Source organism: Chlamydotis macqueenii, chromosome 1, assembly GCF_036417535.1.
Source record: "Chlamydotis macqueenii isolate bChlMac1 chromosome 1, bChlMac1.mat, whole genome shotgun sequence".
Classification (NCBI taxonomy): domain Eukaryota; kingdom Metazoa; phylum Chordata; class Aves; order Otidiformes; family Otididae; genus Chlamydotis; species Chlamydotis macqueenii.
Window position 1 is genome coordinate 137,847,187 of NC_141556.1, and position 21,901 is coordinate 137,869,087.

At 43.2% G+C, this 21,901-nt stretch overlaps 1 protein-coding gene across 5 annotated transcripts in view; it reads right to left on the reverse strand.

Moving 5' to 3' along the window:
• The window catches only part of TBL1X (transducin beta like 1 X-linked), a 195,104-nt gene extending 174,852 nt beyond the window's left edge, over positions 1–20,252 (reverse strand). For all 5 annotated transcript variants that reach the window (XM_086768224.1, XM_086768182.1, XM_086768189.1 and 2 more), the window contains exon 1: positions 19,800–20,252. The gene's annotated coding sequence lies outside the window, so the exon portion shown is untranslated. The remainder of the gene's footprint in view (positions 1–19,799) is intronic.
• Between the last annotated feature and the right edge of the window lie 1,649 nt (positions 20,253–21,901).

Here is a 21,901-nt window from a genome sequence, read left to right on the forward strand (position 1 = left end):
GAAAACTTCAGTAACGCTTAGACAGGCCATGCATATCAACTCAAGATCCCCAAGCTCATTAGTACAGGCCAAGGAAAGCTTCTGAACTGACCCACTGTTTAGTTTTCACTGTACAAACTCAGGCTTCTGCTGCTAAGTGCTGAAATCAGGCAGAAGTCACTCTAGCCATACCCATCAACATGGGTGCACAAATTGCTTATTTCAGTTTCTGGTTCCTCGCAAACCTTTCATACTCTTACATTCAGGCAGTCCGAGTTAAGATCAGCTGAACAAAACAACTAAATAATGTAATATTTCACACTACTATAGCCAGTCAGGCCATTTCACGAGGGAAAAGCATAGTACTTTACACGTGCTTCCTCACTGAGAGGTAAGAAATGGTACTTGTCCTCTAGACTCCATCTCTAACTATTCAGCTTCTACCACTGGCTAACCAGATACCGATTGTCCAGAAAGAGTAAATTCAAACCAACAGGCAAGAAACAAGCTTCAGAGAAGTTCACACTAGTATTTCATTCTAAACAGCTCTATTTTTAATAGACAATTGGATTTTTAATTTTAAAGGCAGCAATACTGAAATTTTAATCAATGCTTAAATAGAATGAATCCATAAAAAGATGAGTTATTTGAACTGAACACCATAGTGTGCTGTTGGTCCTAATATGCCTGTTCCTCGATCTATCATAATTTTGAAGTTACAAAAATATACACTAAATGAAGCTCTGGACGATGACATTTAGCTGTCTTGGAGTTTCCTTTATGTTCTGCCAACTTCAGTTCTGATTTGGACTAGAATGGCAACTGGTAAACGATAATCTGACATGCACTCATTAGCAGAAAAATAAACCGTATCATTTTAAAAGTACAATAAACCAATAAATTTTCATCTCGCACCAGAACAGTTTAGCTTCTAGTCCAATGTACTGTCTTTATTCTCTTGCTGCTGATTGCACAAATGGCAGAAAAATATTCTATTACACATTAGGCTTTTAGCTATAAGATCTTCCATTTAACTATTGCTATTTCTTTTCTTTCCCCTTTTCCCCATTTTAAGAGATACCATCAGTGTGAAATCTGCTCCATTTTAAACAAGCGGGGTAGAATAGTTTCACAGGGTAAAGTAGTCCCAATTCTTACGTTTGCTTTTATTAATTTGAAAATGTATTTCATGTTATTTTTACTACTTGAAAAATATCCTCACTATCAGGTAAAACATCCAACAGACTGGACCAGAAAAACAGTGATCTTGGAGGACTGCAACGAAACCGAATGTGACAACAGTGTCTCAAATATGCAAAATAAACAAAAGGAAAAGGGGAAAAAAAGAGAATTACATAAACTTATTTTTTACAGTAAGCTCAGCTATCACTTGTCAAAACGTTTTAGCTGTTGCATGACTCCAAGATTGAAGGTGTAGTTTTAAATACGTACACATATTAGAAGATGAAAAAAGAAAATCAAGTATTGGTTTAAAGCTTAGGTTCCTTTTAGCTTCTAATTAATAGTATCTTTGTTATTTTAGGAGCCTCCTGGGTATTTAGAGGGCTAAATTGCAATAAAACCAAGGTACATAAATGAAACCTATTAAGGTCGTCTCAGTCAATAAAACCTAATTGCATCACAGAATAGCCGCAGCCAAGGGACAGCCGTTGCCGGTGAGTGGGTGAGGAGGAGGGCACCTCGTGCAGTCCCTACCACGCAGAGAAGGCGGCTCTCCCTGAGCCACTCCAGCGTGACAGCCCCAACCCTGCCCTCCCGCCGTGCACTCCCCAGCCTTCTTCACTCACGGGCGGGAAGCGCTGTGACAGTTGTATTTCACCAGCCATATGGCTGCACCACACACATTTGGCCTTGCCGCCTTGTTTTGTTGCTGTTAACCTCCTCCCTGGCTTCCCAAAACATCTCCTGACAGATGCATTTTGCCACAGTAAACACCCGCGGTAAAGCTTTCCTCCTCACACTCTTTGGGGAGCGGCACAGAGGCTCCATCAAACATGTTATGCTGTCCCAGAAGATGCTTTATCAAGTCAGAGGAGACCTGCATGCATCAACACACATGAGCAGCGAGGAGCCAGCTGTGACACTGAGAGACAGCCTGCAGCACCCATCAGCTCATGAACTTGGCTTCTGCCGGGGCCGGCCCGCTGGGCCCTGTACTGGGGACACAGGAACAGAGCCCAACAGGCTGACCGCAGAGCAATCTTGGAAAATATGGTAAACAATGTATCTTAACAAAATGAAAAACATCTACACTGTTCCTCAAAACGGCTTGGTAAATGAAGTGTGGTGCCTACCTTAGAAAGCCTCTGATAAATCCTGTGTTCAATGCAAGAGGGGAAAAGTACCCCAAAGGGTCATAAACCACTCAAACTCTGGGAACTACAGGAGTTTCCTTTTTCCTACATTAGGAACCAGACTGCATATTTACAACTGTGTCCTTCATCTGACTAAAGTTTCATCTGCTGTCTCCACATCTGTCCTTCCATTTTGTCCTTTGACTAGCACTAGAATTTATTTCACTCCTTCGGTGACAGGCCTCCTTCATCTCAGAAGGAGAGCATTAACTTCTCTAAGCACTACAGCAGGAGTAACTAACTGTGGCTAGACAAGGTTTGGAATATGCATTTCTTTCTTGCTTTTAGTTGCAGAATGAGTCTGCACTGCTAGTGGATATAAAATTCAGACTGGAGATATGGAGGAGACACTTGAAAGAGGTGTCTACAGCTCTACATAGGTATGTCTCACGAGCAATTAACAGAGCTGCTAACTTTCTCATTACTAAATGCCGTGTTATTTACACAGACGCCTCACAGACTCGTTCTTCCTTAACAGCATTGCAGGCAGCAGTCAAATGTCCCTGCGTCCCATATTTGAGAGGGGACTGGAGGTACGCGAACCAAGATAAAACATGAACCACAAAAACGAACTAGAAGGCCCAGCAACTAATTATTCACCACCCACTGAAAGCTTTTAGTTCCCGGGTATTGTATTTAAAACCTAAGAAGTGGAAGTAAGATTGATTTTAAAACATTTCTATTCCAGACAGGAAATTCTTAGAGATTATAAACTAGCAATTAAGGCCAAGTCCTAAACATGCACGCACACACACACCCAACTTTCTGCACAAGAGTATTGCTGTTTACTTCCATGAAACTGTTGTGTATATAATTAAGCACGGGCATAAATACTGAATACTTGTGGCCATATCCCATATGAAGGAAGTGTCTGGCCTGCAATAAAGACACATACTTCACAAAAATATTATTTAAGTATATAAATATGTCTGGAAGGGAAGTCTCTTTTTTCTTTTTTTTTTTTTTTTTTTTTTTAAGTTAGACTTTTTAAGATTCTTAAACATATTTATCAAATGTAGCTAACAGCACTTTGGTTTTAACATTTAAGATCTGGAAGGCTAGATATTAGAGGGGAAATGGCTGTATTAAGTTTACTTCTACACTGAGGTAAGTTCAAGGAGGAAAGAGACATATTTGTAATTGGCAAAAAGATCAGTTCTTGGCTCTAAACAGAACTCCTTTTTAGATCAGTGTCAACTTGTACGGTACTGGCAATCATAGAACACCTGAAACAGACTGCAAACTATCACAGAAACCACTGGAATAAAGGCGTACATGTCTATGTAAGAAAGCACGATGCAGAACATCGAAATTTTGCCCTAATTTTGATCTTGTATCATCAGGCATAATCAACTCCTTTATATAAATACTTTTTATCATCAGCACTTTAATTAAAATGCTTGCAATTATAATGACAAAATTACAGTTTTGTAAAATAAGAGAACTGTATTTACTGGAAAATTACGTATATTTTTCAAGTAGCCAAAAAAATTGATATGACCTAAAGACGCACTGCTTCAAAAAAGTGAGGCAATTCTTTGATTTATAAGACTTGAAAACACTAATATGTTATTTCCCTTCTCCTCAAACATACACGTAAGTGTACCAGAAGAACCATGAATAGCAACTGTTCTTAAGAGAACGTTTTTCATTAAAAGTTCACTTTACTTCCCACACACATCAAGTTGACAATTGAGAATCAATTCAAATTGTAAGCACCTATGTCCCAAGACAACCCTCAGTGCTCAGTTAACAAGTAACAAGTCTGTCATCTACTTAGTTTTGGTTTGGTGAGGGATGTTGAGGGTTTGTTGTTGCTTTTGTTTGGTTTGGGTTTGTTTTTTTTTTTTTTTTGCTTTGGCTACTTTCATTTGTTTTGGGTTTTTTAAAGATTCATCAACATGACAATTTGTAGCAAGTTATTAACACTTGCAGAAACAATTTCCTCTTTCAGAAAGGCCACTTCTCACCTAAAGGCTGAAACTGGTGCTGTGTAAACGCTCACCTTCCGAGACATCACAGCCTCTTTCAGCTACTGTTTCGCTGCCAGCCTTAAACAGACCTACCACCAATAAGAACGCCCAAGAAAATAAAACCTGGGGAAAACTGCCATGCGTGTCTCTCTCTCCAATAAAACCGTGCTGCATCAGCACTGTTTTTTGCTTCTCTCTCTCTCTTGCTCCCTCCCCACCCTCTCCCCAAAGGAACATAAAATGTAATCAAAACACAATTTATTTCTCACCAGCGTGATGTGGCACACACGAACACCTCACTAAACATCACTCTTCACAGGATGCAGACTAGCCTAGAATAGGCTTTGAAACTATCGGGTTCAAAACCATGAAACTAATGGTGAGAGAAACCTTTTTGAAACAGCAATTGCAAAAGACCAACAAAAATGTGTCAGTTGGGTGAGGTGTTCCTCCTGCAAGGACCAAATCATATTCCTTTTCTTTTGCTTACTATTATTTAACTACAAAAGGTCTCTTGAAACAGTAGCTTGCTGATATACCACAAACTGTCTTTATGTTTTCACATACTCTGGGAAGATGGGGTTCCTTCCTAATTGGAAGAGACCCCCATAAAAATACAAAGTTAGATGCCAGTACACCTAAATGCACATATTATTCACTGATCGGCTGGGGTTAAAGAAATAAATAAAGTACTAAAATGGCCTCTTTCCATCACAAGCTGCATGCTCCTGTGATAGGGCCCTGCTGTTCACCTTTATTTTTTTACTGCATCAGCCAGATTCATAACTTAAGATCTCAAGGAAATTTTGTGAAACCAAAAGTAATAAGTACTAATTAATAACTCTAAAGAAAGTAATTAAGTAGTATCTGTAGTGTTGAAAAGTTAACCCCCGATTGTTTTGCTAGGTCAACAATGCAAACGTGGTATTGCAATTGGCTGTCAAAGACTGTTACTAGCAAGAAAGATGATAATTGAAACTTCAAACTTATGTCTAAAATTTCATTTCATAGTTTCTGCGGCTTGAAATTAATTGTCAGTTGTTTAAACAGCCTAGAGCATGCTTCATACAGGCCCACCTTCTCAACCTAAATAAAAAGCAAAAGAAATTAGAAGGAAGTCTAAGCTACTATTTTACAGGTCCTGTGGACAGGGACAGTTAACCACATTTCGTTCTTCACATCAAATTCCTTTAAATAAATATCTGCCACTAAACTCTCCTCAATCAGCTTGCTGATATTTCTAAGCCGCTGATAAGAAAAAAAAAAAAAAAAAAACTAACCTCCAAGTCTCTGCAATTTGTATATAATTCCTATATTGTAAAGTTCATCACTTGATCCTACTAATTAATAGATATCCATATATGTAATTAATACGTAAATCTGTTTAATTTTGAGAAGCACTTGGGTTTTTTTCGCATTAGGTCACTATACTTCATATTCTTGTTTCTTCAGGGTTTTTGTTTGTTCAAAAAAGAACAAGGTTCCCATTCCTACTATTTCAACCACAAAATATGTTTTCTTGCTTTTTAAGATATGAAATATTTGTAATAGATACTAAATCAAACCACCACGACAATAATAGTGTATCTTCCCACTATGTCAAATGTTACTTTAAATAAAACTAAACACATATGGGAAACAAACTTGTTACCCATTTACAGTAAAGACCCCCTAACTTCAATACAAGCCGTAGACCACCTTGAGGGAGTCACCTGTATTTTAAATGTGAGGAGCTGTTTCTGAGTATTAGGACCAAATTTTGCCATTTCAGGAAAGATACAGAGATGGAAAAAACCACCATCTATATATGGACTGGCAGTAGTCGCTTGGTAGGATTTTTTTTTTAATAGTTTTTAAAATACTACTTTATTTATCTTAGGGGAAAGAGAAGGAGGTGCTCTCATGTCGTCAGAATGTTATGATGCACCCCTGTATTAAGACTAATTACTTATCCAGGCACTAAGCAGCCAGTAATTCCTCTGATTTCAATTGCAGCTGTACCTACCCAAACCTTCTGAAAACCAAGCCACTTATTTAGATATCTATACTCAAAAATGTTGGCCTCTTAGCAGCACTCGGCAAGTACACACGCTAGACATACAAATTATTAACAACATAATCAGCGTGAGCCATACCCAGTGTACAAACAGTCTTGAGCGTCTGTCGTAAAAGCACAGAAATAATGAGGTGCAGGCAACCTTAGTGTTTACTTCCATTTCGGTTAAATTCAACAGTCCAAGCTCTCCTGACAGCAACCCCCAATAACCTCTGGCTTTAGACCCAGGTCGCTACACGAGGAGAGTGATACTTTGTTCCTAATAACGTAATGGAGAAAGAGATAGTACCATGTGTTTATCCAAGTTGCTGGTGGTCTAGCTGAAGTAGCATACAGCTTTTCCAAAAGTGGTTTAATGCCTCTCAACGCCGATCAGATGACAGTCACAGCTATGCAAGAAAGTTTTAAGCAATTAACTGCCTTTGGAAAAAAATTGCATGGTCTGAATTACTTTTCACACTGCATGGGCTAGGATAGTCTTAAGACTGAAGGTAACAGCTGTTATCTCAGTGGGACTGTCTTGTTTTTGTGTCATAATTATATGGTAATATTTCTGGAGGGCAACAAATTTTGTTTAGAAAGCAGAAATTATAAGAAGCTGAGCCACGTCAAGTCCCAGTGATAAAGCAAGTTGCTGGAGTGACAAAGTGGCACTACTGCACCACTTGGGAAAAACCTGGCACACACAGGATACAGCTTTAGGAAACCCAAGAGAGCAAGCTTCAGAGAAGGAAATCACATGTATACAAACATGGATAATAAATAATAATAAACAGAAGGTCTGTTCATTACATTATGCAGAACCTGGAAGAAATCACTATTCATCTGCCTGTCTGCTCAGTCTGTATTTTAGTGCAGGCTGCAGGAAATAATTTCCAATATTAAAAAAAAAATTAAAAAAATAAAAAAAAAAGAGAATAGGCATGCAGGTGGATGGCTTTGTGTATCTGATTTCATCAGAACTCTGAAACCTAAGTGCTGGAAACCAGAATAATCAAATGAAAGACTGCAAAGCAGACTAAACCCACCCCAAAATAAATTTTAAAAATGCATGTACAGACATGCATTACATGGAAATCAGAAAGAGGGACTCATCGTCAGCTCCTTGAGCCAAAGGTTATCAGGCTGAAAATAGAAAATCTAGTTTGCAAAAATATTTTGATTATGTGACTTTCCCTTTGGAATAAACTAGCAAGAAGGAAGGAGTCAAATTTACTTTGCCCTTTTATAGGCAATTCTTGAAGAAAGTATAGCAATAGTCATAATTTCCAGTATTTCTAAAAATGTCATATTCTAATTACAAAAGTGTTGTTAATCTTTATTCTTATGCACACACACACAAAGACAAAATATGGTTTATTACATTTCTATCTAGGAGATTAACACACTCCTATTTATTTTTATGGGCAGTGTGCCCAAATACCCCAGATCTGCAAGACTGATAGTGAAAAGGAAAATATTTCAGGCCTCAAAGAGAGCACATCTATGGTTGCCTGGAATGTGTAAACAGCCAAAGCCTGTTTTACTTCCTATTCCCACTCTCACCACACACACCTCCTCTGCGTAACCCCTCCTAACATTAGCAAGGAGTGCTGCTCTCAAGGAGAGAACAGAAATATAGTAACATCAAATAACAAAATTCCTGACATTTTAAGATGTAAGAACTTGGATTTACTGAAATGTGACAGTACTACATAAATGGTTGGAGCCTAAAACAAAACTGGTATTGCATAAGACACACCCTCCCCTCCCCAAAAAAAAAAAAAAAAAAAATTAGTTGATCAGATTTGCTACATAACAGACCTCCTAGCTCCTCTCTAGATTAGTCTTTGTGCAACTAAAGATTAGCCAGATCTGTGTTCTATGAAAGAATTCTGGTCACAGCCCTACAAAAGAGAAGGGATATTTTCATAAAAATTTACATAATATAACTAAACTGATGCCAAAATTTAATGTTGGTATAAATTACTTCCTGTGAAAACAAGGATTATTACTTGCATAACGATATATACACCCACAAAGTAGTAAGTCATAAAACCAGATACCATCACATCCTTAAGAAGTTTACAATATAATTAGATCAGTCAGTTTTAATCTCTTTAAATTTGTGGACCTATAAAGATACCTTGTACAGTGAACTTCAACAGAATGACAATAGACTTCCTTCTTTTTTCCCCACAGATCTCTTAAAAAAAAAAAAAAAAAAAACAATTTGTGTGTCCCCTAGCAGCTTGCAAGCCACAGTTTGAAACCACAGAATTAGAGAACTTGTAAATATTACTGCTGTTATTTACCTAGTAGCCTTAGTCTTCAAAACAAATCGAACAGAAATGTACAAAAAAAAAAAAAAAAAAGAAATAGCAATTAAAACATCTGAGCCAATGGCTGTGTACGATGGGAAGCTCAGAAAAACTGAGACAATAAAAAGGGAAAACTTGAAAAAAAATAAAATGCATAGTATAGAGTCAAACACCAAAAGACAGTTTCATAATGTTGCTTACAAATAATAGGTTACACAGCTCTCATACTTTTCCTCTAATTTTACCATTTTTATGAATGCACTGGCTAACATTCAAAACAACACATCCATAGATTACTAAGGGTAATATGCTCGCTCAAAGCAGACACAAGCAAACGGTCTGTCAGTAGAGTATTTGCAAACAGATGAAATCAACAATAAATTCAACCCAACCAAATGCAATGCATACAAAACAGAAATTAAAAGACAGGGGCAACTGGCAAATACATAAATGATGTTTCAGGCCACAGGGCATACTTTCTCACATACGTTAGCAACATTAAATAGGCTGGCAAGACATTTGCTCCACTTGAGACACCAAAGAAATAACCATGTGTATTCCCAAAGACAAAAATAACAATTAAGATAACGCTAACAGCATAAATAATTCTGTATTTATGTAAAACAACTATTAGTAGAACATTTAAGTCATCAAAAAAAAACTTTGAGACAGAAAATTTATTTTTAAGGTTAGAAAAATAAACTTAATGCTCCTTCTGAATAATTTTCCTTTCCTACTGCTGACAAACACAGCAACAACCCCAGAGAAAAACAGTAAATTAAAACAAAACACATACACCACACCACCAGCACAGAGATGGTGTCATTCTAGAGTTTTGGGGGTTTTTTTCATTTAGGAGCAGTGAAACCTTTGTATTTATTTCTATGGCCAGCATCTAACATGAAGGACGAAGCACTGCACTATGCATGGTCAAGTTTCCAACTTCCAATGGAGCCTCTGTGGCATCAACCAAGCCAGCTGCAGGCCCCGTACCTCCAGAAGGCTTTGCTTAGCTTGCATGAGCCAGCCATGAGGTAGGCTTGGCACTGCCATCTGTACAAAGCAACAAGGCCCAGATTGCCAAGATTCAACATGAAACGGATTGGACAAAGCATAACACCAGCCTTTGGCCAGCGTAAAACGCATGGGGTACACCTATCGCTGCGTGGGAAGGCTGGCATGTGGTCTTGACAGAGGGTATGGCATTTGTAACCCTTACACAAAAGACAAGCATCAGGTGCCGGACCTGAGCTGTTGGGCTTTTTATGTGATAAATCCCAGTTGGCAGAGTAGTTTTGAGACTATACATGATCTAGAGAGGCAACAACGAGAGAGTCCTGCCACCGCTTACCAGTTGCCTTACAGGTGGCTACTGCTAGGATTTCTTAGACTTATGTGGGCTGGCCTTGAAAAACTAAGGGTGCTTGACCAAAAAAAGTTGAGCACCCATCTAAGCTGGTCACTTTTCAATGTACATGTTCGGAACCTCAAACTGCTAAGTCTTACACTTCAAACTGCAAAACATTACGCCTCAGTATATTTCAACATAGCCAGCGCAGCTCCTGCACGTTATAAAGACACTGGGCTCTAAATCTCAACTGCATGTTTGTCAGCAAGGGAAACTTCAAAGAACGTTGTGAGGATTCAGATAAGAATGGTATTCAAAATAGAGCGTGGAAGTTACGCTATACAAAAAAGACTACTTATGTAGGCTACGGATATGAGAGGGACACCACAGTCTCTGTTTCATTACAAGAACACTGACTGTCAGGACTAAAGCTAAAACCACACACGTCATCAGTTGCTTTAAAAAAGGCTCAGAAATGTTTACTTAATCAGTCAAGAATCTGTGCTGCCAGCATATAAGGCCCGATCCTAGAAGTCTCCTGCACATGCCAAATAGGTTTTTGCAACATCAGGACATAGCTATAACAGGATTTGTTGAATGTTCAGAACACAAATGTATTATCAACTCCGTCCTTGCTGGCATTACCTGTGTATCGTGGAGCTGACAGAAAGAAAAACTGTGAAACACAGCAAACAACCAATGAAATGAAAAACTTCATTAAATTTCACTAGAAACTCCAATAGTTTTCATTAGGGGCTTTCAAGGGGGGGGAAGCTTTTAAAAAAAATAGTTTAAAAGTGACTACAAAAAGGCTGGAAAAACCAAACAAAGGCTGGTTCAGCGGCAATCTAATACCCTAAATCAACTCTGCTGGCCAATAAACTAACTTACAGATTAACAGAAGACTAACCAATTAAAGCAATTTTTACTTCTTACTCTAAATTCACCACTGAAAGGGAGATAAAACTTTTCTTCATAATTTTCTTTTGATACTTTGGGATCCTAATTTATAACTTGATGGAAAATAAGATTGAATAATAAGTGGAATACTACATTCATGCTTTTTAATAAACTAGCAACAAAATAGGTTGACAATGTGTTTTAAAATTCTTCAAAATCAGTCATTAATAAAATCTTCACAGTAATTCTGCAGATGGTAGGCAGATAAATCGTTTACATTTGACTATAAGTATCCAGCTGTGGAAAGGAGTGCCCTATCAATTGCCTTGTAAAGATGTTAAGAACCAGATTTTTTTTTTCTTTTAATAGATATATATTCAAATTTACTTTAAAAAAGGGAAAAATGTTGTACTTCAAAATAATCTTATGGCAATATGAATATAGGAACAAACAACTACGAAAGTACTCACTGTAATTATCTGAACACTTAAGTATGTACAGGATATGCAAGTCACTATATATTTTTAGTAAGAGGAAATTAAATTTGTCTTTCATGCTGGACTCCACGCACATGAACACCTGCTATGCACAACACACCTTATCTACAAAGCCACCATTCACTGGGTATGATCAAACTGACAATGTGGAATTGCATTTAACATGTCGCCATTAGAGAACAGAGAACCCTTCCACGTTTCAAGTGGGTTTTTTAAAGCCAAAATACATGCTGTTGACAATGTAATAGATACCACAAATAATATACTGCTTACCCCAAGCAAAATTTAACATAAAAAATTTAATCCAGCAGTAAGCACATATGCACACTAATAATCAAAATGTCACAAAAAACAGACACACATAAAAAGCAATTCCTGTAACCACAAAATAACAGCAACATATTAGAAAATACCCATATATCATATATACTACCATCATAACACTGAAGAGATGCACAGGAATAAATGTTTTGAAGGCATGTAATCTTAACCAAGGGAAAAAAAACCACTTCAGAAAATTCCTACAAAATTTTCCTTATGTATTTCACAGTCAGCAGGTTAAAACCAGTGCAGCCTAGCTTTTGAGGTAACCTGCTCCCACTCTTCCTTCTTCTTGTAAACTGCCCATCAGGGACTAAGCTACATCCTATTTTTTTACCTAACCTCTACCCAGCATTACCAGACTAGGTAGTAACGACACGATGGTGGTCTCCCAGAAAGGTTGATTTCATTCATCAGCAGTGAGACTAATCATTACACTAACTTTTTAGTAAATTTGAGCTGTATGTAATAAATAGGTTCTTTCCCTCCACTCTAATACTGTATTTAGGGCCATCCTTTCAGCTTGCCTTATTTTTTTTTTCTAAGCATATAAAACGCTGTTAGAATGAAGCTGGATGAATTTTTAAGATACACTGTCATGCACTACTTTTCAACTAATTGGCTCATTTAAATTAACTGGTTATGTAAGATACTTATTGATAGAAGTAGAGGTATCAGAGCCGAGCATATCTGAGTTTCTTAATATAAAAACAGATTTATACAAATGAGCACTGTTAATGAGTTATAATACCATCAATCCAAAAAAAAAAAAAACAACCCAGAGTAATAGTCAAAATGGAAACAAAAAAAAAACCTTGAATACCTTCCACAGAATGACAAAAGCTGTGTCTTGGGAACACCATGCAACACTATCAAAAATGTACCTGCTTCTGTTCTCTACTTTGATTTTGAGGTCTGGGATAAGGAGGAAGATGTGTTCCTCATCAGAATAATCCTCGGGCCTTCTTTTTGTCTGTGCTGTCCAGGTAACATTATTTTAGTTTAAAAGTCAACAAATTAAAAAGTAAACTATATTAACTACATAAAACTACAGAAGCTCTTATATCTAAAAAGGGCAAAACTCAATCCAAAAAGTAATAAAACCAGCAAAGTTAAGCTACAATGACAGAGAGCCTAATGCACGTAATTGGCAGCATTACCAACACCTTCTGAAAAAAAAATTAGAAAAGATTTGCTGTGTTTCAGTCAATTCTATAATAAAATTCCTAGAGGTCTAAGTCATGTGTGCATGTAAGTGGGCACAAGAAGAGTTAAGTTTGTTTTGTGACTGTAAAAAGCACCAGATAGATATCCTTGGAAACTAATCCCCACAGTATGAACAGGCACTGTCTGTGCTTGGATCCTCTGTCCTACCTCATCAGCAAAGCTCGACCCTATCCGTGGAGAATGCTCAGGAAGAGGGTAATTTTGCCTCAATCTCGCTGTTGAAATCAAGGTTCCAATTTTACTTCTAAGAGCAACCAGCAACTGAATAGAATCAAAAAAAAAAAATGAAGAAAAAAAAATGAAGAAAAAAAAATGAAGAAAAAAAAAATGAAGAAAAAAAAATGAAGAAAAAAAAAATGAAGAAAAAAAAAATGAAGATGATATCAAGTTGAAGTTTGAATGCATGCCCTAGACACAGTTGTCGCCTCCTGGTCTCACCATGCTCTGTTAGATATACAAGCACAGGACCCATCCACTCCTGACTTTGCCATATTTCAGTAAGCACCTCATCAAAGGGTGCTGCACCTCTGTCTTCTCCCAAAACCCAACGTCCAGCCTGACCCGGTCCTACACCCATTTTGCCGGCTCTGCACCACCTCAGGTGCTGCTCACTGGAGTCTGAAACCTGAGCATACCCTAGTTCAGGGTTTGAGAGCCTACCCATCACACTCCAGCACCGTCCTCCCACCTCAGGGAGACTCCTTTTTTCTCCTAAATTACTTTTCAGACTACCTTAAGGCTATCTATGTATACATGTAGGTATGCACACACACTAAGACACACCACAATTAGCCTAGTTTGTTTTAAACAATTAATATTCGTGAAACTGATTACTGGTTAACAATCCCAACTGAGGCTGTGTGCTAACAGAAGCCTTAATACTAATGGGTCTCTGGATGCACAGGCATCCTCTGGGAGTAGCAACTACACTAAACTCACTGGCAGAGACAACAACCCATTCGTAGCTGCTGAACGACACTGAAGCCATCATATGGTTATAACAATTCCTAATTGTAAGTTAACAACATTTGCAAAACAAATCCACATTTTTACTTCACAAAAATCTCATGCATGTATTAACTGTACACTGTACAGGTCCATCCTTTTGGAAAAACGTATTTTCAATGATTTTGCTGTAGGATATTGAGTTGTGTTCAAATTGGCACAAATTCAGCAGTGGAGGCTTCTAAGCACGAAACATAACAACAGTGGTATACATGTTAATCACAACAATGCAACAGTATCCTGTCAGCAGTGCTATTATAACACGATAATTCTGCTCAGAAATATAAATCGTAAACAGTTGGCTCCACTCTTGAACTGTGGAGAATATTCTGCAGATTTTCCGTTCAATGGTACAGGATTAATGAAGAGCTGATAGTGCTACCCAGCAAACTATAGCAGAAGCCACAGTCGTACATCCAGGGCAGTTTGCTGTCTTCAAAAAGGAGCACAACAAATATATTAATCTGGAGAATGACAAAGGGAATCTATCCACCAAAAGAAAATCCTCTTTGTTTTCTTGAAGATAACGTCAAAGGGTATTTCCCAAGTATTTTTAACGCCCAAGGGAAAAAGTCACTTCTTTGCTCTACAAAGAACTTATGGCAGGTATGGGAAAGTTGTGTTTCAACGGGGGGGTGGGGGGGGAGGGATCACATTTGATCTTTCCACCTAACAAAACTATGATTTTATGCAACAAAACACATTCAAAAGCCACTATATGGTAATAAGAGGTTAAACTGTAGCTAAGAATTAGGAGCTTAAATGAAATTTAGGTCAGTAACAGCAATCACATTTGGAATGGCAGTGGAGTGATGTATAGGGCAGCTGTTACATATTAATGAAGAACACTGCTTTTTAAAAAGCCTTGTTTCACCCTCCAATGGCAAAGAGTCAATAAAACTCTGCAGCTCATTAGAAAGTATTTTGATGAGCACCTACACAGGTATACAGTTATTACACATTACTAGTGCTAGTGGCCTGTTCATGAACAGGCCAGAAGTTGCATCATCTGAGCATCAAGCAGCATTGCCTTCTGACAGAGAAGTGACAAACACGTGTTTGGTGTACCGTGTAACTTCTCACAGCAAACGAGTAACATTCATCACTCAAGTCAGACTGTGTTGATGCAATGCGCTTAGCTAAAATATTAGAGTAATGGCTTCTTCATACTACAGTACTATTGTCACGATTTCATACTGCATGGACACTGTAGGGTTCTTGGCATTACAGCTTCACATAGCATTACGAATCTTTACACGCACTCCAAATTAAATAGGACAAGCAGACATATATTGATTGTCCATACTGCACATAAAGAAGATCAAGAAATGGAGTTAAACACTGTGATGCCCCTTTTACCAAATGAAGTCAACAAGATCATAAAAATGGAAGCCAAATCATCAGATGCGGCTAACCCCAAGCCTCTTGTCCCACTGCAGTCATACTGATAACCCAGAGTAAAGAAAGCGACCGGTGGCTGGGATGCGGACAGAGGATGACAGAGGCAATCTACAGACCGCAGGTAGCCCCATATACTCTCCTCTCATCAAACAAATTAAGAAATCCAGCACCTGCTGCTAGAGGCCAGTATTTTTAAGGCATCACCATCACTTAAAGGAAATACAAACACGTGCAAGAAAAGTAACGCAAGATAACCTGTGCTCCCTACCTTCAAAAACAGCCATGTATCCATAGTTAAAACTTGCTTTCAGTTAAGCCAGCAGAAGTAATTTTGTATTTCTACGGAATTACTAAACATTTGTAACTATAATTTACAAATCTCCATCTAGGATGAGATCACTACACAAGAAAAAAATCGGACAGGAAAAAAAAAAAGCAAAGGATGACCTTTTCTTATGAGATTGAACATCCTTCTTTGATTTCCCCTAGCTTTTACACAGTCTTAACTTCAGGGGGCTTCTTGGGTTTGTAAACAAAATACTGTCAGTCATTCTTAAATAAAATTTTATTAGATTAATGACCAGACTGTCACACAAAAAAAAAAAAAAAAAAAGCCTTTAAAACTCTCTTTTCTACCACAGAAAAGAAAAATAACCTAAACCCCATTTTTCACCTTTGGATGTTTGTTTCAGTATCGTTAAAATGACAGATTTTGCACTGACAGGAAGGCTGCTATTCCTACGTAGAGATGGAGTTCCAATGTTTTTGTTTAATTTCAACCAAGTTGTCCAAATAGGCCATTTAGTAGAAACCTATAAATGGCACCCAGGGGGTCTGGGTTCTTGCTGTAAAGAGGTCAGCTATTTCCTCCTAACTAAAAATAGGCAAGATGAGGGAGGGGAAGAGGGAACGGAGTTTAATTTGGCAGCTGAAAAAGAGTTTACAAAATTACTTCCATCTTGCCTCATAATGAAGATTATGAAAAAAAGAATCTGCCCTCAAGAGTTACAAAACCTTGATCATTTTATAGGCAGGCTGGTGCACATAATCTAAAATAACACTAGGAATTAAAAGAGTAAAAGTAAAGAGAACGCGCAGGTACGGATCGCACGTTGTGAAGGCGAAGGGATGCCCGCCACCCTCTTTGCACAGAGCCAGCCTGATTTATCGGTAGCGGTGCTGCCAGGTGTTAATAACAACTCTCCTCGCTCCTCCCAGCTGAGGTCACACCACTGTCCCGCAGATAAGGCACTACAATCAGCTGCTGTTCCCCTGAGCCAGTTTTTTTCCACCATTTACCCTCCCAGCTTTTTGCCTCCGTTGCTTACTCGCATCACAACCTTCTCAGGGCAAGAATCATTGTCTACCATATTCCCAAAATGGCCCTGATTTGAACAGAGGCCCCTTGGCACTACTCAAACATAAACGACATCGGCTCAATACCAACAACAGCATGAATTCTAGCACCGGCCTTCGGCAGTAGCCAAGAGAAAGCAGCAAGAGGTAATGGCACCGAAGCACTCGCCCACTCGCTGTCTACAGCAATCGCCAGGCTGAAGCCCTGGGATGACGGGTTTTCTGGACTTGTCTGCACGATGAACCAAATTCAGCGTATTGCTAAATCCTAGGCGTACCACACTACTGACTTCTCTCAGCTACCGAGAAACAACATCCCACTCACGCTGAAAGACATTTTCTTCAACTCCTTCCAAGCTGAGGGATCTTGGCATTTAACGGCTGCCACTGCCAGTGAGCCTTCCTCTGTTCAGGAAGCTCTTCCAGGAGGCACGGCACATTAGATATATGAAGTGGACGACAGGTCTACTTCTGGCCCCATCATCAAAAAAATGGGGAAGGTCTATCTGTAAATCAATGACAGGACCAAAGCTGGGTGAACTGGTGGAGCAGAAGCCTGACAGCTCCAGGCACGGACCCGACCCCCTTTCCTATCAAGGACTTAAATTTATTTTTGTTCTTTTGATACTCTTATTGTTGAGGTTACTTGCTGCTCGCTGAAGAAAAGAACAAATAGTGTAATTCAGAGCAGCAGTATGGCAGAGGACGTTGGAGTTATCTTACTCAATCAGGTGGGGGAAGGGCAGAGGATGTATTCAGATGATAACTTACCTGCAGAAGGGTGGGTTTTTTTTGTCCTGTGAGACTTGGACAGTTTTGTAGTTGCCAGTGTTTACGTGTATGTGTTGCTTTTAATTCTCTGTACTTCTGAAACACACTTTTTCATCTTAGGGGGAGGAAAAACAACCTTGGTTGTTGCTTAGCTTGCTGAAGGTGTTAAGCTCTCAGCTGACCACAGCAGCTCTGCTGAAACCTCCACCAGTTTTACCATTATTGCATGTAGCCCTAGAAAGTTTCAATGTAATTTTAATTGAATAGCACCCTTCCCCTCTCACTTTCCTTTTTCCTCCCAACCCCTCTACAAACCTTCTGTGGGAATGTTTCCTTTTTTTTTTTTACTATTGCTGTCTTTGAGATGTTGCGATTGTTGTCTGCAATTGTTAAAAAAAAAAACCAACAAAAAAAGCAACTCAGAAACACACTAGGACAATCCTGCTCTCTTGGCGACATCTCCTATCACAGAATGAATACATTTGCTTCAAAAGCTGCCGGGCGTCGCTGTACCTGACAGTATGCTGACTGTAGGACAGGAAGAGGCCCAAATCCAGCATGTGCAGCCGCACAGTAAGCAAGGTGTGTTATGTTAAACCCGGCACAGGCCACGTGAGCAGTCTCAGTTAAAGAATTGCTAATAAATGGGCTGAGGAAGAAAGATACGACATTATATTTGTCACGAGGAACGACCTTGTATTTATTAACCAGAATCAGATTTCCCTCTGGCACCATATATGTATTTTCATACTGTTAGCCTAAAACACTGGTCTTGCAATTTTAATTTTACACTCCGCTTTATTCAAATCATCACTTGAGAAGCGCTCTTTTCAGTAGAGCATTTCTGTTTTCTGCAACATTATGCTGACTCTTTTCGGTTTTTTATGGTGAACCGCTCCATGAGCTCCACCAAAACAGCCCGCCTCCCCTCCCCCACCAACACACACATATATGCACTTCCAGACTCGTGCATCAGGAAAGGACAAACGCCGCGCAAACCCGCGTGGAGAACAACAACAGACATGTTAAGACAACATAAAGGGAAAGCCTTTATTCAGCCCAAACCTACTTTTGAGAAATTCATACCCAAGCATAACTTTTAGGGCGCGGCTTTGTGATTCCCCCCCCCACCACTTTTCGCGTCGTGCGGGATGCCTACTGGAGAACCCGACAACGTGTAATTAAATAGGCCAAGGGTCATTCCCTTTCCACCGCACCAGCATCTCCCCGCACCGCCCCGCCAGCTCGGACCCACCCCGCCGGGATTAAACCCGCGCCACAAAACGGGGCGGGGGGGGGGGGAGCAGGGGCTCGGCCAGCTGACAGCGGGGGTGGGAGAAGGGGGAGGGGGGCGAGAGGCTTCCCCTCCCCCCCCACGGCGGGCACCGCACTGGCGCTGGCCACGGTGGCTTCCAACCAGCCTGTGCAACAGGTCCACAGCCCGGCCGCCCCCCACCCCCGGGGGGCTCCCCCGCCCCCCCCACCCACCCCCGTCAGCCCGTAGCGCCGGTAACGGGGTTGGCAGCGGCGCGCATCACCAGGAGGAGGGGGGAGGGAATGGGGGGACGATGGGGGGCGGGAGGGGGGGGGGGTGTAACTTGTTTACCTACTTGGAAGTAAACTTCGATGTGCGGGAGCGACCGGCCCCTCCGCCCGCGGCCGATTCAAGCCCTGGCGATGAATGGGCTCCCCTCCCCCACCCGGGCTCTGCAAACTCCACCACACTTCAGCGCGAATACCTCGCATTTCCCCCCCTCCCCTCCCCCTCCCCTCGAGTATTTCTCCTTTTTTTTTTTTTTAAATAATAATAATAATAATAAAAACAACACTGTCTCAGAAGTAGGGAGCCGCTCCAGAAACTGCCCCCCACCCCCACCCCGGGGTCGGTGTGATGAAAGCGCACCCGCCGCCGAGACGGCAGCCCCGCACGCAGCTCCACGGGAAAAAAAAAAAAAAAACAAACCAAAAAAAAAAACCCACCAGAAAAATAAAAACAGCAAAACAAAAAACAAACAGACCCCCAAAGGCCCAGGTTCCACAAACTTCGTCATAACAGGCAGGGGCTGGGCGACCCCCACCCCCACCCCTGGTCCGAGCCCGCGGAGGGGGCGGCGGGGGGCGGCGAGCCCCGGGCTGGGCTCAGCTCGGGGGGCTGCACCCGGGGAAGGACGTTTGTCACCTCGGCGCGCGTAAGAGGGGAGGAAAAAAAAAAAAAAAAAAAAAAAAAAGAAAGAGAAAAAAAAAAAAAAAAAAGGGTCCCCAGGATGAATAATCCGCCTCGGAAACTCACCTCGCTCAGCGGGCGTTAAAGGCACCGCGCCCGCTCCGGCGGGGGAACGCCGCAACTTCTGCGGGCGGCGCTGGCGGAGACTTTCCCTCACTTGCCGCGCATGGTGCAACTCGGCTTCCCCCGGGGTCCCGGCCAGCCTGCGAGGAGGCTGTAAATCCCCCCTCGCCGCCGCCGCCGCACACGCCTCCTCCTCCCCCTCCGCGCGCACGGGCGGCACAAGGAAGTCCCGGAGAGTGGGAAGGGGAAAACGGAAAGTTTTGGGGCGGAATGGCGGGCGGGAGGTGGCTCCGCCGCCGGCGACGGGGTGTAAGGGGGGAGGGGGGGGGTTGGTGGGGGGAGGGGGGGAGCGGTTGAAGCGGGGCCGGTGCGGGCGCGCGGCGGCGGCGGGAGCGGCGCTGAGGGGAACCGGCCGCGCCCGGGACGCGGGGCCCGCTGCCGCCGCCGCCGCCGCCACCACCACCACGGCTGCCGGGCGAGAGGGAGAGGAGGGCGGGCGGGGCGCCGGGGGGCGAGCGGCGGAGCCCGGCGAGGGCGAGGAGGGCCGTGGGGGGGGAGCGAACCTGCCGCGCCCTCCCCCACCTGGGCCCCGCGCAGCCCCACGCACACGCGGAGAGGAGCAACTTCAGGCAGCGCGGGCGTCCCCACCGCCGCCAACGCCCCTCGGGGTGCCCCCGGGTGACTCCTGCCGCCCGCTTTCACGCGTGACGGGCAGCGGTGCTACGCGTTAACGCCCCGCGCGCCCCGTAACAGAAACCCAGCCACAAGCGCGCGCGCGGCCCCGCGCACGCACACCTTGCCGCCCCTCCCCCCACGCGCACGGCGGCCGGCCGGCCGACCTGCCTGCCCCCGCCCCCACCCCGCCGGGGAGCGCGGCCTTAACCTTGCGCGCGCCCAGCAGCCACCGGCGCAGCCGGCCCGCGCGGCGCGGGACAAGCGCAGCCTAGCAGGGCTGCTCGCCCCCCACCCCGGCGCACCCGCGCGCTCCCGCCGGCGGTTGGCGGCCGTTATTGCCCGCCGGGACCAGCAGGTCGGAGGCGGGTGGCGGTGCAGGCAGCGGTGCAGCAAGGCCGGCACAGAGGGGCATTGTCTGAGCCCCCGCGCAGATCAACAAGGGGAACGCACCACCACCACCATCATCATCATCATTATTATTGTTATTACTATTATTACATTTTGTTTCGCACGTTGGCGCGGGCAGGGTGCAGTGAGCCGCCCGGGGCCCGCTCCCCAGGGCGGCACGCAAGGGCTGCTGCTCCCGCCCCCACCCCGCTCCCCGGGGCCACCGGTGCCGGGTGGGGGGAAGGGGCGCGGGCCGGCGCGGCCCCCGCCGTTGTGAATCAGCAGAAACAGCCCTCGCTGGAAACGCAACACCCCGGGGGTGGGCGGGGGAGCTGAAACACTCTTGCCCTTCAGCTCCCAGCGAGCCCGTCCCGTCCCCCCCCGTGTCCGTGTCCCTGTGTGTCCGTGTCCCCATCCCCCCGCGGGGGGGGTGGGGGGAGGGGCGCGCGCCGGGCGGATGATGCAACGCGGCCCGGCTCCATGTGCTCCTCCCGCCCCTCCCCCCACCCCGCTCCCAGTTTTATTTTTTTTTCCGCCTGGCGGGTCACCCGGCGGCGGATTGATCCTCCCTTCGCCCTGCCCGGTCACTCGGCGTTGGAAAGTAAATAACAAGCTGACATCATTACCGCGCTCCGCAATGCCCCGCCGCGCCGCGCCGCTACCGCGCGGTCACGAGTAGCTGCGCACCCCAAATCCCCTCCGCACCTCCACCGCTTCCCTCCCCCCACCCCGGCGCCCCCCCAGCACGGGGCTGGTCCCCTCCACCCCATCCCGCCTCAGCTCGGACCTTCGCAACGCCGGAGCGGGGTCCGGCCGGTCGCAGGGAGCCACCACGCGTTTCTTGGCGGTCGCAGTGCCCCGACACCCCCCCCCCCCCCCGGCCTCATGGCTAATGTCATGCAAATAATAATATTATCTGGATGTTGCCCGGGTACCTGCCGCGGTGGGCTCCTCCGGGTGACAGTGAGCCTCAAAGTCATCTTTATTACTGTTTTGTTTTTTTTTTTTTCCCAAATGACCATTCCACTTTGTTCCTTTTTTGG